The sequence below is a fragment of the Podarcis cretensis genome (assembly GCF_951804945.1).
Source record: "Podarcis cretensis genome assembly, chromosome: 13".
Lineage (NCBI taxonomy): Eukaryota > Metazoa > Chordata > Lepidosauria > Squamata > Lacertidae > Podarcis > Podarcis cretensis.
The window spans coordinates 15,089,771-15,105,635 of record NC_137182.1 but is presented as its reverse complement, the minus strand read 5'-3'; the positions used below and the strand labels follow the sequence as shown (position 1 = coordinate 15,105,635).

General features: G+C 44.8%; 1 protein-coding gene across 4 annotated transcripts in view; it reads left to right on the top strand.

The window, feature by feature from the left end:
* SCN4A (sodium voltage-gated channel alpha subunit 4) overlaps nucleotides 1-15,865 on the top strand; it is a 108,394-nt gene that overhangs the window by 7,332 nt on the left and 85,197 nt on the right. Inside the window, exon 2 of one of the 4 annotated variants that reach the window (XM_079949207.1) lies at nucleotides 4,808-4,893. The exons of the other annotated variants lie outside the window; for them this stretch is intronic. The gene's annotated coding sequence lies outside the window, so the exon portion shown is untranslated. The remainder of the gene's footprint in view (nucleotides 1-4,807; nucleotides 4,894-15,865) is intronic. 4 annotated transcript variants of the gene reach the window in all.

The following is a 15,865-nucleotide window of genomic DNA, read 5'->3' as shown; positions in this document are numbered from 1 at the left end:
CGACCTTCTGATCGGCAAGTCCTAGGCTCTATGGTTTAATCCACAGCGCCACCCGCGTCCCTTGTCCACACCTGTAGGGGGAGAGAATCCCAGAATCTGGCATCACCAACCCAACAAGTGATATTTGCTGGTGATGTTGCAGCAAGCAACTCTTCCCAGTCGATGTCAGAGTCCAGGATGGCTAATATGGGGAGAGGCACTTCCGACGGGAGCATCTGCTAAGACCAGGCATAGGCAAACTCTGGCCCTCCAGATGTTTGGGACTACAATTCCCATCATCACTGACCACTGCTCCCGTTAGCTAGGGATGATGGGGATTTTAGTCCCAAACATCTGGAAGGCCGAAGTCTGCCTATGCCTGCGCTAAGATTCTATTTCTTTAATTAATGCACATACCACTTCCTCGAACAAAAGACCTTTAACTGGTTTACAGAACTCTAGCGGCAGTGTTTTCCATTAGCTGTCATTTCTGGACGGACTTCAAGGCTAGTAGCCCCAGGAAGAGAGCTTTGCAGTGAATCTGCTAGAGATCTCTAGGCTTTTCACAGAACTGTGGTTTCCAAGTAGCAATTTCCAGTGAGGTTCTTGTGGCTTCCTAAAGGGCAGTTAATGACCATTAAACCAGTTTAATTTATACATATGTCCAGAGAGCTTGCTTTTACAGTTCAGAAGGTATTGCAGTTTTCTGGCTATAAAGTGGGGCCCTTGACAACACTAATTTCACCATTAATCTGTCCAGAATCTCTCCCCTCACCAGCTCTGTGGCCTATAGTTATTGCAACTGCATGACAGAAAGCAAGAGAAGCCTTTTTCCAAATGACATGTATAGTGTTGTAAGGGGTTTCTTTTTGTGGGGGCGGGCGTAGTAGGTTAGGCTGTATGATGCCTGAGACCATTCTAATTCCTGGATTCAGCAAGTGTTACAATCTAACAGAGGATCCCATTGTTGAGTTAGCCATGGCCCCTAAGTATGGGTCCTTAATATAAGGAAGTGGTTCTGTGCCACATGGGCAAATGGGTGGAGCCCCTTCCTCACCTGGTGGGTAATGAGAAGCTTATAATAATAATAATAATAATAATAATAATAATTATTATTATTATTATTATTATTATTATTATTATTATTATTATTTTATTATTTATACCACTGGTTGGGTTTCCCCAGCCACTCTGGGCAGCTTCCAACAAAATACAGTGGTGCCTCGCAAGACGAAAAGAATCCGTTCCGCGATTCTCTTCGTCTAGCGGTTTTTTCGTTTTGTGAAGCAAGCCCATTGACGGCTTAGCGGATTAGCGCTATTAGCGGTTTAGCGGCTTTTAGCGGCTTATTGGATAAGTGGCTTAGCGGCTTAGAAAAAGGGGGGGAAGGGGGAAAAACCCGCAGGAACTCGCAAGACATTTTCGTCTTGCGAAGCAAGCCCATAGGAAATTCGTTTTGCGAAGCACCTCCAAAACGGAAAACTCTTTCGTCTAGCGAGTTTTCCGTCTTGCGAGGCATTCATCTTGCGGGGCACCACTGTATTAAAAATACAACAAAACATCAAACATTAAAAACTTTCTTAAACAGGGCTGCCTTCAGATGTCTTCTAAAAGTCAGATATAGTGGAACCTCAGGTTGCGAACGTGATCCGTTCGGGAGGCATGTTCGCAACCCGTAGCGGTGCGTCTGTGCACATGCAGGTCGCAATTTGGTGTTTCTGCGCATGCGCGTGCGCCGAAACCCAGAAGTAACCCGTTCCGGTACTTCCGGGTTCGGCATGGTGTGCAACCCAAAACGCGTAACCTGGAGTGTCTGTAACCTGAGATACCACTGTAGTTGTTTATTTCCTTGACATCTGATGGGAGGGCATTCCACAGGGCGGGCGCCACTACCAAGAAGGCCCTCTGCCTGGTTCCCTGTAACCTCACTTCTCGCAGGGAGATAACCACCAGAAGGCCCTTGGAGCTGGACCTCAGTGTCCAGGCTGAACGATGGGAGTGGAGACGCTCCTTCAAGTCTAGTGGGCCGAGGCCATTTTGAGCTTTAAAAGTCAGCACCAATACTTTGAATTGTGCTTGGAAATGTACTGGGAGCCAGTGTAGGTCTTTCAGGACCCGTGTTGTATGGTCTCAGCAGCCACTCCCAGTCACCAGTCTAGCTGCCACATTCTGGACTAGTTGTAGTTTCCTGGTCACCTTCAAAGTTAGCCCCATGTAGAGCGCATTGCAGTAGTCCAAGCGGGAGATAACTAGAGTTTTGTGTGAGCTAGGCCAGAGACAGGCTGAAGGGAACAGTCAGAGAGGGAGAGCCATGCTTGATTTCTGCTGGAATCCAAGGCAATGTGACAATGGGAGAATCAAAGACCTTCTGGAGTGTAAATGCTGTGAGCTCCTTCGTCGTAGGCTAAGGTTGTAGATATGTGTAAATAAACCCCGTATCTTAAGACACCAAGGTCTACTACGCTGTCCCTCATTCGGAGGAAATCAAACATTGCGTAAGGGCCTGGAAGCCCCCGAGTCTTGCATCGGTTGGAGATTGGGGTGGCGGGTAACAATATTTTAGTCAATGTTACAGGTGCAAGAAATGATTTACCCGTCTTTGTGTGTGAAAGGCACTTAATTCACCAGTTGATTTTGGAATAGATATTTGAAGGCCGGGGAAGGCTTCCACCGACCACGCAATCTCGAAAACAAGGAAGGGTCTAATATGAATTCATGTAATATATGAATGGTGCAATCCTAGCCATGTCTACTCAGAAGTAATTCCCATTGAGTTCAGAAGGGCTTGCTCCTGGGTAAGTCTAGGACTGCAGCCTCCGACCGTCAAAATTGCATTTGTAAACAAGATTTTCAGAGTGCTTGTGTGCCCTCTGATGCAGATATCTGCTTTCAAAGAAAAGCACTGATGTTACCTCTCTCAGGCTAAGTCTATTACAGGAGTATTATTAACGCCTCTCCCCCTCTCCTCCTTCCAGCCACATTTAAAGACCCAGTTCTACACAAACCTCACCATGTCTGGGTACAAGGCTGACATGATGTATTGTGGTCCGTCCCCCCCCCCCCCAACGTGGCTCCTATTTGCAAAATTGTGAGAACAACATAGATGCATTTCTGCATCTCCATCACTGTGTCTCCTTTTGCTTTCGAGGGCAGCTTTTTACTGGGTTGGCATTCTTGGGAGGAGACTGTACTGGAATTTCATGATAATGAACTTGGATCAGGCCAAAGGTCCATTGAGTCCAATGTTTCTAACATTAGCAAGATATGTTTCTCTGCAAAACAGGGCCAACCCCTGCAGCATTTAGCTGTATACCTGAAGGAGCGTCTCCATCCCCATCATCCAGCCCAGACACTGAGGTCCAGCGCCGAGGGCCTTCTGGAGGTTCCCTCACTGCGAGAAGTGAGGTTACATGGAACTAGGCAGAGGGCCTTCTTGGTAGTGGCACCTGCCCTGTGGAACTGTTAAAGGGTTTTTTTCCTCTGGTGGCAGATGACAGAAACTATGACACCACGAGACCAATGTAAAACCAAATCAAATAAAGGTTTTATTACAAAACAACAAAGCTTGTGGGTGTTTTCCCCTGCAGGCAAAGTTCAAACTGCAACTTTCCCTCCTTTCATAGTCATGACCAGCTGTACCCAATCTGCCCAAAGCTCACAGAAACAGTTCTTAAAGGTACAAACATCTTTACTGTTTCTTTGCAGAATGACTCCCAACAGGAACGCCCTCCCAGCAGATGTCAAGGAAATAAACAACTATTTTACTCTTAAAAGACAACTGAAGGCGGCCCTGTTTAGGGAAGCTTTTAATGTCTGATGCTGTATTGTATTTTAATATTCAGTTGGAAGCCACCAAGAGTGGCTGCGGAAACCCAGCCAGATGGGTGGGGTATAAATAACAAATTATTATTATTATTATTAGTAGTAGTAGTAGTAGTAGCAGCAGCAGCATTAGGGGGGAAGTCCCAGCAAAAAGCCTCCAATCAGTGCCCATGAGAGCTTTTTCTTACTACTAACAGGAGCACACGGTGAGGCGATACCACAGAGGCTTAGGCCTCCCCCTGACCTCCCCACATAACAATTTCCCTCCCTTACCTAACATTATTAAAATAAAAAAAAAACAGTGACATGATTTTTAATCATGTCGGTGACATAATGTGCAGTTAATGTCTTTAAAAAGCAGTCTGTGGCCATTTCTGCACCTTGTATTGATGAATTCCATGTTTTCTGAAGATGTACTTAGTTTTTTGGGGGGCTTGGGGCAACCGCCAGTACAGTATGTCGAATCCTGTTTCATTTTGATTGTTGTTTTTATATATCTTTTGTATACTTCTTAAACATTTTAATATTTTTAGATGCCTTGAATTCACAAGGTTTTGGGGTTTGTTTGTTTTTTAAAAAAAGGACAAATATACAGTTTTTTTAAATGAATGAAATAAATATTGAGAGAAGCACAGCCAGCTTTTGAAATCAGCATTTATTCAAATTTTGTTGTTCTCCAGCCAAGTAACGCGTACAAAGATGCATTTATTGAAGTGCCCATAAAAAACTTTTAGTATGCAAAAATGCATTATATTAGACAGAACTGCTTTGCAAAAATGTAGGTTTTACACAAAATTAAATGCAAAAAAATATTGTGCATTTTAGGAGAAATTCTCACTAAAGTGCTGGTCAGAATTTTCACGAGGACTTTTAAAAAAATTGCAAGCTGATGTGGAAATGTGGAGAACTGGGGAGGAAATGAGAAACTGAGAAGACCCAAAATTGACAGAGTCGCCCATCCCTATTTCTAGTAATGCTCCGTTTGTTTCCCTGACCGTTGATTCAGAAATGGCAAAGCGTTGAGAGGGATGACCTGCCTGCGTGAAGAACGCCCCTTGCTTCAATCTTGGCCGTTCACAAATTTGAAAAGACGTAAGAGTTAGCTTATTTATTGGGTAGTAGCTCAGACCCTGCTACTCAAAGCCACTTCCCCAGAGTGCGTTTACAAGGAAAGTACAAATCCAATTAACAATGCAACAAAAGCAATAAAACTCACAGGACAAAACTGACAGCAACAAAATCTAAAACAGCAGATGGCAGAGCAGCATTAAAAATGGGGGACATAAAATTTAAAAATGGCAGAGGAGTTGGAGGCAGCAGGAATGAGCGAGATGGGATCAGTGGTCTGATGCAGTACGAGCAGCGGCATATATATATTTTAGCTCTCCTTTTACGCTTTTTAGTTCCTGGTAGGAAGGCAGGGTGGCCAGCTGTCCTGAATTACAGAGGAGAATTTCTCTATTAGAAGGTGTGCCCTGTTTCAAGGGCTGTTTGGCCCAAGCCTGGATTTCGGATAAAAGAGAGAGATCGGCGGCCTTGAACTTGTGCACTAGCACAAGGACAGCAGATTGAGCCAGTACATAGGGCCGGCCCGCCCATTAGGCGGAGTGAAGTAGCTGCCTTGGGCGGTGAAGTCGGATGGAGTGTCCCACCCTGGCCAGCACGGGGGTCATCCGGCGGAAGCAGCGGCAGCTTGGGGTCTGATCTTGCGTAACTGTCGCAATATCTTGGCATCTACGTAACCCCGATAAACAAAGCTTTGATGGAGTGGCGGCAACGCCTTTCCGTTGTGCCTCAGGCGGCGAAACAGGATGGGCCACCCCTGTGAATGGGTCTAGATGTGGCCTGCCCCACGGGGTGCGACTGCAATGCTGGCTTCCTGGTGGTGGGGTCATTGCTGCTTACCCAGAGCTGGGAGTGGGCGGCAGCGGGAAGGTCAGTGCGGTGCAGGGACACCAGTGAGCATGGCAGATTAGCTCTGCCAGTATGTCCAGACTTTGCTGATGTCAAAGTGCAAGTAGATAAATAGGTACCGCTCCGGCGGGAAGGTACACGGTGTTTCCATGTGCTGCTCTGGTTCGCCAGAAGCGGCTTAGTCATGCTGGCCACATGACCCGGAAGCTGTCTGCGGACAAATGTCGGCTCCCTCGGCCAATAAAGCGAGATGAGCGCCACAACCCCAGAGTCGGTCACGACTGGACCTAATGGTCAGGGGTCCCTTTACCTTTACCTACCACTTCATCATCATCATTATCACTTTTAATTTGTATACCGCCTTTCTATCTTACAATACTGAAGGCGGTTTACAAGCTGAAGAAACAAAAAATGTACAACTTACCATATTTTTCGCCCTATAGGACACACTTTTCCCCCTCCAAAAATGAAGGGGAAATGTGTGTGCGTCCTATGGGGCGAATGCAGGCTTTCGCTGAAGCCTGGAGAGCGAGAGGCGTTGGTGCGCATCGACCCCTCTCGCTCTCCAGGCTTCAGGAAGCTCTGCGCAAATCTAATGCAATACAAAAATGTGACAATAAAACTTTAAAATGGGCAACCTACATCAAAAAAGTAATATTCAACAATCATTAGAAAAGTATTAAATAATAATAACATATAAAAGTTAAACAGAAATCCACTCAATTGTTACAATAAAAAATTTCTAAACTAAAACAATGGCAAGTACATAAAATGATACAATACAAATTGAGAAGCTGAGACTAGAGGGTGAGGCAAGGCAGGTGGAAGGGAGACCTTGCCTGATGGAGTCTCTCCGCTCACAGTCACTTCACCCCGCCTCTCACTCTCAGCATAAGCAGTATCTTAAGTCAGGCTTCCTCAACCTCGGCCCTCCAGATGTTTTTGGCCTACAACTCCCATGAACCCTAGCTAGCAGGACCAGTGGTCAGGGATGATGGGAATTGTAGTCTCAAAACATCTGGAGGGCCGAGGTTGAGGAAGCCTGCCTTAGGACATCTATACCTGTATACCTGAAGGAGCATCTCCACTCCCATCGTTCAGCCTGGACACTGAGGTCCAGCTCCAAGGGCCTTCTGGCAGTTCCCTCACTGCGAGAAGTGAAGCTACAGGGAACCAGGCAGAGGGCCTTATCGGTAGTGGCACCTGCCCTGTGGAATGCACTCCCATCAGAGGTCAAATAAATAAACAACTATTTGACGTTTAGAAGACATCTGAAGGCAGCCCTGTTTAGGGAAGTTTTTAATGACGGATGTTTTCATGTATTTTTAATCTTTTGTTGGAAGCCGCCCAGAGTGGGGAATGGGGAAGCTCAGCCAGATGGGTGGGTATAAATAATAAATTATTATTATTATTATTATTATTATTATTATTATTATTATTATTCCATAGTTTTTCTCACTCTTGTGAGATTTGTTGTATTTCCGGTGAAATTAAAGTCATTACTAAAGTCAAACATATATATTACCATGTGGAAAAGGGGTGGGGGGGGCAATGTGTAAGTGGCCACGCTTGTTCTAGCCCTGCATGTTTAAAAACAGCCTCCTGCAGTCTGGATACCTCTAGTTGTTTTGGAATGCAATTCCTGTGAGTCCCAACTTCCTAGGATTATTTGAACTGTGGTCAAAAACTCTCCAAAGCACCAGTTTGGGGGAAGGCTGGTTCAAAGCATTTCTATTGCAGTGTCAAGGCTTCAGGAAAGCTATTCCTCCCTCTGTGGGACCCTGATGAGTGCCAGAGCGCATGGAAACTCTGTTTACCTTCCCGCTGCAGCGGTACCTATTTATCTACTTGCACTGGCATGCTTTCGAACTGCTACCTAGGCAGGAGCTGGGACAGAGCAACGGGAGCTCACTCCGTCACGGGGATTTGAACCGCCGACCTTCTGATCAGCAAGCCCAAGAGGCTCAGTGGTTTAGACCATAGCGCCACCCACGTCCCTGCTAATTTTAATATATATTAGCATATGCTAATGTCTGCATATCAAACTGCTGTCAAACTATAGAGAACTGCCTTATCACTATGCAGAGGTGGATTTAGGGTCGTGCAACCATTTCGGGGGGGGGCACCTTCCCACCTCCTTCCCTAAGGCTACTACAGTGGTACATCGGGTTAAGTACTTAATTCGTTCTGGAGGTCTGTTCTTAACTTGAATCTGTTCTTAACCTGAAGCACCACTTTAGCTAATGGGGCCTCCTGCTGCTGCTGCGCCGCTGGAGCACGATTTCTGTTCTCATCCTGAAGCAAAGTTCTTAACCCGAGGTAATATTTCTGGGTTAGCGGAGTCTGTAACCTGAAGCATATGTAACCCGAGGTATCACTGTAATCACTAGGCAGCTAAATGGTTGGTGATTCGTTCTCTGCTGACTGTATGTGATCATGTAGGACCTATCCACACAGAATCACAACAAATGGCAAGCGGGTTTTCTGCAGATTGCCGTTTGTTCTGATTTAGTGCTAAAGAGTGTTCTTTTTCAGGGGCCGGAGTGGAGGGGAAAGGCAAAACCAATCAGATGCGTTCCGAGAAAGCATGGGACCAGCAAAAGAAATGCTTACAGTTGTTCCTTGGTTCTCAAACTTAATCCGTTCCGGGAGTCCCTTCGACCCCGAAACCGTTCAAAAATCAAGGCGCAGCCTTTGGTAAAGGCTGTTCTCCAACTGGAGCACTCGCAGTCCAGTGTTTCCCAGTTGTCAGTGTTTATACTACATTTCCCCCCCGATTTGCCTTGAGAGAGTCTTTGAACCTCTTTTGTTGACCACTAGCATTATGCTTACCATTTTTAAGTTTGGAGTAGAGGAGCTTTGGAAGACGATAATTAGGCACCTGCACATCCCTCCATAACACATGCCCATCAAATTGGCAAGCATTTCACTAGTGGTTGTGTAAACTGACTGCAACCACAACAAAGTATGAAACAGGGTGGGCGGGAGGGCATGTATTTCTACTCCAACATCAAATGCGTCCGTCTACGAATCACCAGAAAGTTCCAGAAAGTTTGTAATATTTTGCATGATTCTTCCAGATGAAGAGTTGAGGTGTGGTCATTGTTGCGCTGATATTTGCTTGGCAGTTATGGGAAATGGAGTGATGAAAGATAGAGCTATAAGAGATCTGTTTTCATCAAGTGCCCACTCCAGTCTCAAGCACACTTACTTGGAAATAAATCTCGTGGATTTCACTAGCTGGGCGTTCCTTCTCAGGCATTCTTTGGAGGACTGTTGCTTTAACTTTCTTCTGCCATGTATACATTTGTGCACAATATGCTCTGCAATTTTGGACGCCTCAAGACCGGCAGGAATATGCTCTGTGCTGTTGCTTTTTAAACCTCTGTTCCGGATGGGCCTTTTAATACGGGCTCTTGTTTCACCTCCCAGGATAAAATTCTCTCCAGCTAGCCGCTAAGTCAGCTTCCTTCAGGGCGTCAGATAATCCCGGAAAGTGGAGGGAGGTCCTTTGTGCAAGTTTCAAATCAGGAAGTTTGAAGGAACAAAGTATGCCATCAAAACCACAGAAGGAAATGGACTCGGCCAAGTGGCATTGGGTTACAGGGACAATTTTAGGTGTGAGAGAGGTCTGTATTTTCAAGCTACCTTTTAACCCAGGGGTCAGCAAACTTTTTCAGCAGAGGGCTGGTCCACTGTCCCTCAGACTTTGTGGGGGGCCGGACTATATTTTTTTGGGGGGGTGGGGGGAAAAGAAAGAATTACGATGCTCCACAAATAACCCAGAGATGCATTTTAAATAAAAGAACACATTCTACTCATGTAAAAACACGCTGATTCCCAGACTGTCCGTGGGCCGAATTTAGAAGGCGATTGGGACGGATCTGGCCCCTGGGCCTTAGGTTGCCTACCCATGTTTTAACCCAATGTTTAAAATGTTTGGTGCCTGAAGTTCAAGCCCAGCTCAAAGCGATACCTGCTGCCCTAGCAATCTTACCGCTTTTTCCTAGCTGTGTGGCCCAGTTGTAGTAACACAATCATGAGAAAAATGGTATGTTGTCAGTAGTGTGACTAGCTAGGCATGTCCCAGCACTCTTTGATCTAAGTTTGCTTAGAGCCCTTTAGCACTGCTGAGGCTTTCCCTTCCCACAATTAGCTGGAAGTGGAATTAAAATGGTGATTTCACATAGCACTTTATATAGCACTTAGTTGTTCAACAGTGTTGTCATCAAAGCTAAGATTAGGAAGTTTATCCAGAAGTAAGTATTATTTAAAGGTCCCCATCAATATTAATTAGTAGCTTCCATCTCACAGGTTCGGGGACGCAGGTGGCACTGTGGGTTAAAGCCTCAGCGCCTAGGGCTTGCCGATCGAAAGGTCGGCGGTTCGAATCCCTGCGGCGGGGTGCGCTCCCGCTGCTCGGTCCCAGCGCCTGCCAACCTAGCAGTTCGAAAGCACCTCCAGGTGCAAGTAGATAAATAGGGACCGCTTACCAGCGGGAAGGTAAACGGCGTTTCCGTGTGCGGCTCTGGCTCACCAGAGCAGCAATGTCACGCTGGCCACGTGACCCGGAAGTGTCTCCGGACAGCGCTGGCCCCTGGCCTCTTAAGTGAGATGGGCGCACAACCCCAGAGTCTGTCAAGACTGGCCCGTACGGGCAGGGGTACCTTTACCTTTACCTATCTCACAGGTTCTGCCCTTTTGCTTTCTTTCTGTGTAGTGCATCATTGCTGATGAATTATGTCCTAATTAGTCAGTTCCTATCGCCCATAGGGAGGACTAAGGGGAAATTCATTACTACTGCCATACTCCATTGAACACCAAATGGAAGAAGAAACAAGAAGGAAACTTTTAATTAGAAGGACAGTAGCGTAGAAAAGCTTCAACAGCACGTTGACTATAAACAGTACACCAGACATGCTATAATTGTATTTCAGCTGGGGAAAACCTGCCGCATATCAAGATTCAAAAAAAGGCCATGGGGAACACAGGAAAAACTGAAATGCAACAGGATGGCAGTAGCATTGTCCAGATTCTCCAGTTTGCTTCCAGGCTACACTAGGACTCTTTAGCGCTGCCAATACATTCCTCTTTCACAGTCAGCTGGGATGGAATTATAACAGTGGCCCTGCATAATTCGTGATTTAGTGCTATATCCCCCATTCTAGTCTTGCATTGCCTGTCCTCACAATAAAGGCAAAAGTCATGTCACATTATTGACATGAAGCCTCCCAGTGTGATTTGAAGTGTCTTTACTCAGAAATCAGTCCAGTGAGACTTCCAGCAGAATGCTAACTAGGTCTACTCAAAAGGAAGCCCTATTGAATTTAGTGGGGCTTGCCCTTGGGTAAGGAGAGTTAGGATTGCAGCCTTAATCCCTAGAGAGTGTGTTTTGTTAATGTCCTGAACTGCCCTGTACTTTCTTGCTTCCTAAACTCAAATGCCACCTGCCCTGTCAGAAATCCTTCACATCTTGATTTCTGTGCCCCCACCCTCCGGTCTTCCTCATTGACAGCCTCCCATGGTGCAGTCTGCACAGTCTACATCGTTCCCCCCCCCCCCTTTTCTCTTTCTCCATTTCACATCCACCCAGGAAAAGCCAGACAGGCTGAGTAATATTTTATTAATAGTAATTAGGAGGGCTTTCCCCTGCCCCCCCACCCAGAACAACTGTCCTCACAAAGCTGGTTCCATAAAGATAAAATGCTCATCAGTTACAAAAATTGTCATAAAACCATGTACAGCCATAAGAACCAACCAGCATTTGTTGTTGTTTAGTCGTTTAGTCGTGTCCGACTTTTCGTGACCCCATGGACCAGAGCACGCCAGGCACTCCTGTCTTCCACTGCCTCCCGCAGTTTGGTCAAACTCATGCTGGTAGCTTCCAGAACACTGTCCAACCATCTCGTCCTCTGTCGTCCCCTTCTCCTTGTGCCCTCCATCTTTCCCAACATCAGGGTCTTTTCCAGGGAGTCTTCTCTTCTCATGAGGTGGCCAAAGTATTGGAGCCCCATCTTCACGATCTGTCCTTCCAGTGAGCACTCAGGGCTGATTTCCTTCAGAATGGAGAGGTTTGATCTTCTTGCAGTCCATGGGACTCTCAAGAGCACCGTAATTCAAAAGCATCAATTCTTTGGCGATCAGCCTTCTTTATGGTCCAGCTCTCACTTCCAGACTGGGAAAACCATAGCTTTAACTATACGGACCTTTGTTGGCAAGGTGATGTCTCTGCTTTTTAAGATGCTGTCTAGGTTTGTCATTGCTTTTCTCCCAAGAAGCAGGCGTCTTTTAATTTCGTGGCTGCTGTCACCATCTGCAGTGATCATGGAGCCCAAGAAAGTAAAATCTCTCACTGCCTCCATTTCTTCCCCTTCTATTTGCCAGGAGGTGATGGGACCAGTGGCCATGAACTTAGTTTTTTTGATGTTGAGCTTCTGACCATAGTTTGCATAGTATAATCTAAAACCAGTGTTATCTCCTACTTCCCACTGTGTTTTCCCTTCACTTTCCTTGTTGCAAAAAAAAATATGCTAGCCTTTGGGGAAGTGGGCTTGTTGCTCAAGAGCTCTGAAGCAGTTTTAATTGTTTAACCAGAATTTGCTGGTATAGGATTGAATCCTACCTGCAAATTGCAACAGTTTGAAAGCTCCCTTAAGGGCTTATCCACACTCATTTTTTGCCCCATTCTTTCTAGGCACAGGTATGCGTTTTCCTGGTCTGTGTTCTGAGAGCCCCACCGCTTTCCCCAGGAAAACTTTACCATTGAATCAGAGCAAATGGCAATTTGAGTTTTCCATGGATTGGTGTTTGTTCCAATTCAGCAGTAAAGAGCGGGGGGGGGGGGGGGGGGTTTGCAGGGAAAGCACCAGGGCAAAAAAAGAAAAAGCGCTCAGATCTGTAATAGTTTTGTATTGTTGTTATAGCAGTTTGCACTGTATTTAATCTTTCTTTTAAGATTTTATTAAGACTTTTCATAATGCATTACAGTAGAGTAACAAACGAATCTAAAAAACAAGAGGAAAAGAGAAGAATATAAAGTCCTCCTTCATGGGTAGATCTTAGCTTGTCCCACCCAGAGACATCAACTAACCATCAACTTCATCAACTATCAACTGCATTTATCTGTATTCCTTTCGTATTTTAAGCATTTTCATGTATCCCGCCCAGAGCTTTGGTTATGGCATGGCATAGAAATAAGTTTAATAGCAATATATAAAATCACCCCCTTTATGGCAATGATATTTGGGGGTGGGGGAGAGACCTGGGAGTTTCCCCCCCTAGTGATAATTGCTGCTTGAAGGGAGGTTGTTGGGATTGTGGCCGGAGAGGGAAGAGTTAAACCTCTCCACGCCATGTATTGCAGTCCCAGTGACCCCAGATTTTAAATGGGCAATCGTGTCATTAAAGAAACATCTGGTTTCGCCCCGAGTGACGCCAGCCACATGCCACAGGAAAATAGTAGTAGCAGCAGCAGTAGTAGTAAATAGTTACAATTATAATAATGAATTTGCAGAGTTTTCCAGCTGGCCTAAATCAAATATTCATTCCATTATCTCAAATGCCCGAATGTGAATATGATCAAAATCCTATCCCCCCAATAAAATACTCCCATGGTTTTCTTTCCTTTTCTTTTTTTCTAATAATTTCTAATAATTTTGTATTAGTTTCCCACCACAAAATTTAAAATTGTTCAGCTCACTTTCAATATAATAATTTATTGCATTTTGACTTCCCATCCTTACGTCCGTGATGTTCCTGTTGTAATTCTTTATTTGCTGCAATAACTACCATTCATTTTCTAATATATCTTATATTACAGTCATTTATTTATTCTCCTTCCCTTGCCTATAATTCAAATCCTGCTTGCATTTTCATTTGACTATATATATTTTTCTTAAATAGTCCAAAATTAATCTCCAGCCACATTTCTGTCTCATTGATCTCTTATTTTTGCTGTAAGCTCTGCCATCTCTGCATAGTCCAGTAACTTTAAAATCCCTTGTTTTTATTTTCTCAGTGTATGTGGTTGCCGGTTCTTGATCCTGGAATGGGTGTGAGTGTATTATGGGGTATTCGAGGGCCAGAGCTGGATGCTTGCTGTGGTCAGGGCAGTGTCCCAGCTCAGTACATTTCTGTACTCTCCAAAATACTTCACAGATGATACGAAGGATACTCGGGCAACACCCTAATTCTCATGCCAAAAATTACTGCCTTCCCCTCCCCGGCATTAAACTACAGATCTCCTCTGACGTATTGCTGCATTTATTTTCTCTGCAATGACCTCCACTTATCCCAAAGCCAAGGTGGTGGTTTTGGTTTTAAAAACCAGCAATAATTAGAAAAACAACAACATAACGATCTGCTAATAACCCACGGCTCAGAAAACATAGCTCATCATCTACAGCGTGTGAAATGGCAGGCTCTGCTTCAATGAGGAAGGTCATAAGGAATATTTGAAAAAAATATGTTAATATTTAAACCTTAGAATAGCTTTGGAAGTGGATATAGGCTGTAGGGTTAAAAGTAGAAGATAGGGTATTTTAAAATAGTATTATTTGTAAGCGATAAAATGTGAAGTTATTTTAAGTGTGATTTTTAAAAAAGAGATGGTTAGAAATCATGATATATGTAAACTGCTAAAGTGATCCCCTTCATGGATCACTGCCTTGCCGTGGCGAAGGGGCTTGAAGAACTCAGAGAAGCTATGAACTATGCCGAGCAGGGCACCCAAGATGAACAGGTCATAGTGGAGAGTTTTGACTAAACGTGACCCACCTGGAGGAGGAACCGGCAAGCCACTCCAGTATCCCTGCCAAGAAAACTCCATGGACAAAGACAACAGGCATATAAAAGTTATGACGCTGGAAGATGAGCCCCTCAGGTCGGAAGGCGTCCAACATGCTACTGGGGAAGAGCGGAGGGCAAGTACAAGTAGATCCAGAGCTGATGAAGCGGCTGGGCCAAAGCCGAAAGGACGCTCAGTTCCGGATATGCCTGGAAGCGAAAGGAAAGTCCAATGCTGTAAAGAAAAATATTGCATAGGAACCTGGAATGTAAGAACCATGAACATGGGTAAGTTGGAGGTGGTCAAAAATGAGATGGCAAGAATAAATATTGACATCCTGGGCATCAGTGAACTAAAATGGACGGGAATGGGTGAATTCAGTTCGGATGACCATCATATCTACTACTGTGGGCAAGAAACCCGTAAAAGAAATGGAGTGGCCCTCATAGTTAACAAAAGAGTGGCAAAAGCTGTACTGGGATGCAATCTCAAAAATGATAGAATGATCTCGATACGAATCCAAGGCAGACCTTTTAACATCACAGTAATCCAAGTTTATGCACCAACTACTGGTGCTGAAGAAACTGAAATTGACCAATTCTATGAAGACTTACAACACCTTATAGAAGTGACACCAAAGAAGGATGTTCTTCTCATTATAGGGGATTGGAATGCTAAAGTAGGGAGTCAAGAGATAAAAGGAACAACTGGCAAGTTTGGCCTTGGAGATCAAAACGAAGCAGGGCAAAGGCTAATAGAGTTCTGTCAAGAGAACAAGCTGGTCATCACAAACACGCTTTTCCAACAACACAAGAGACGACTCTACACATGGACATCACCAGATTGGCAGCATCGAAATCAGATTGATTATATTCTCTGCAGCCAAAGATGGAGAAGCTCTATACAGTCAGCAAAAACAAGACCTGGAGCTGACTGTGGCTCAGATCATCAGCTTCTTATAGCAAAATTCAAGCTTAAACTGAAGAAAGTAGGAAAAACCACTGGGCCGGTAAGATACAATCTAAGTCAAATCCCTTATGAATACACAGTGGAAGTGAGGAACAGGTTTAAGGATTTAGATTTGGTGGACAGAGTGCCTGAAGAACTATGGATGGAGGCTCGTAACATACAGGAGGCAGCAACGAAAACCATCCCAATGAAAAGGAAATGCAAGAAAGCAAAGTGGCTGTCCAATGAGACCTTACAAATAGCAGGGGAGAGAAGGCAAGCAAAATGCAAGGGAGATCGTGAAACATACAGGAAATTGAATGCAGATTTCCAAAGAATAGCAAGGAGAGACAAGAAGACCTTCTTAAACAAGCAATGCAAAGAAATAGAGGAAAGCAATAGAATGGGAAGAACCAG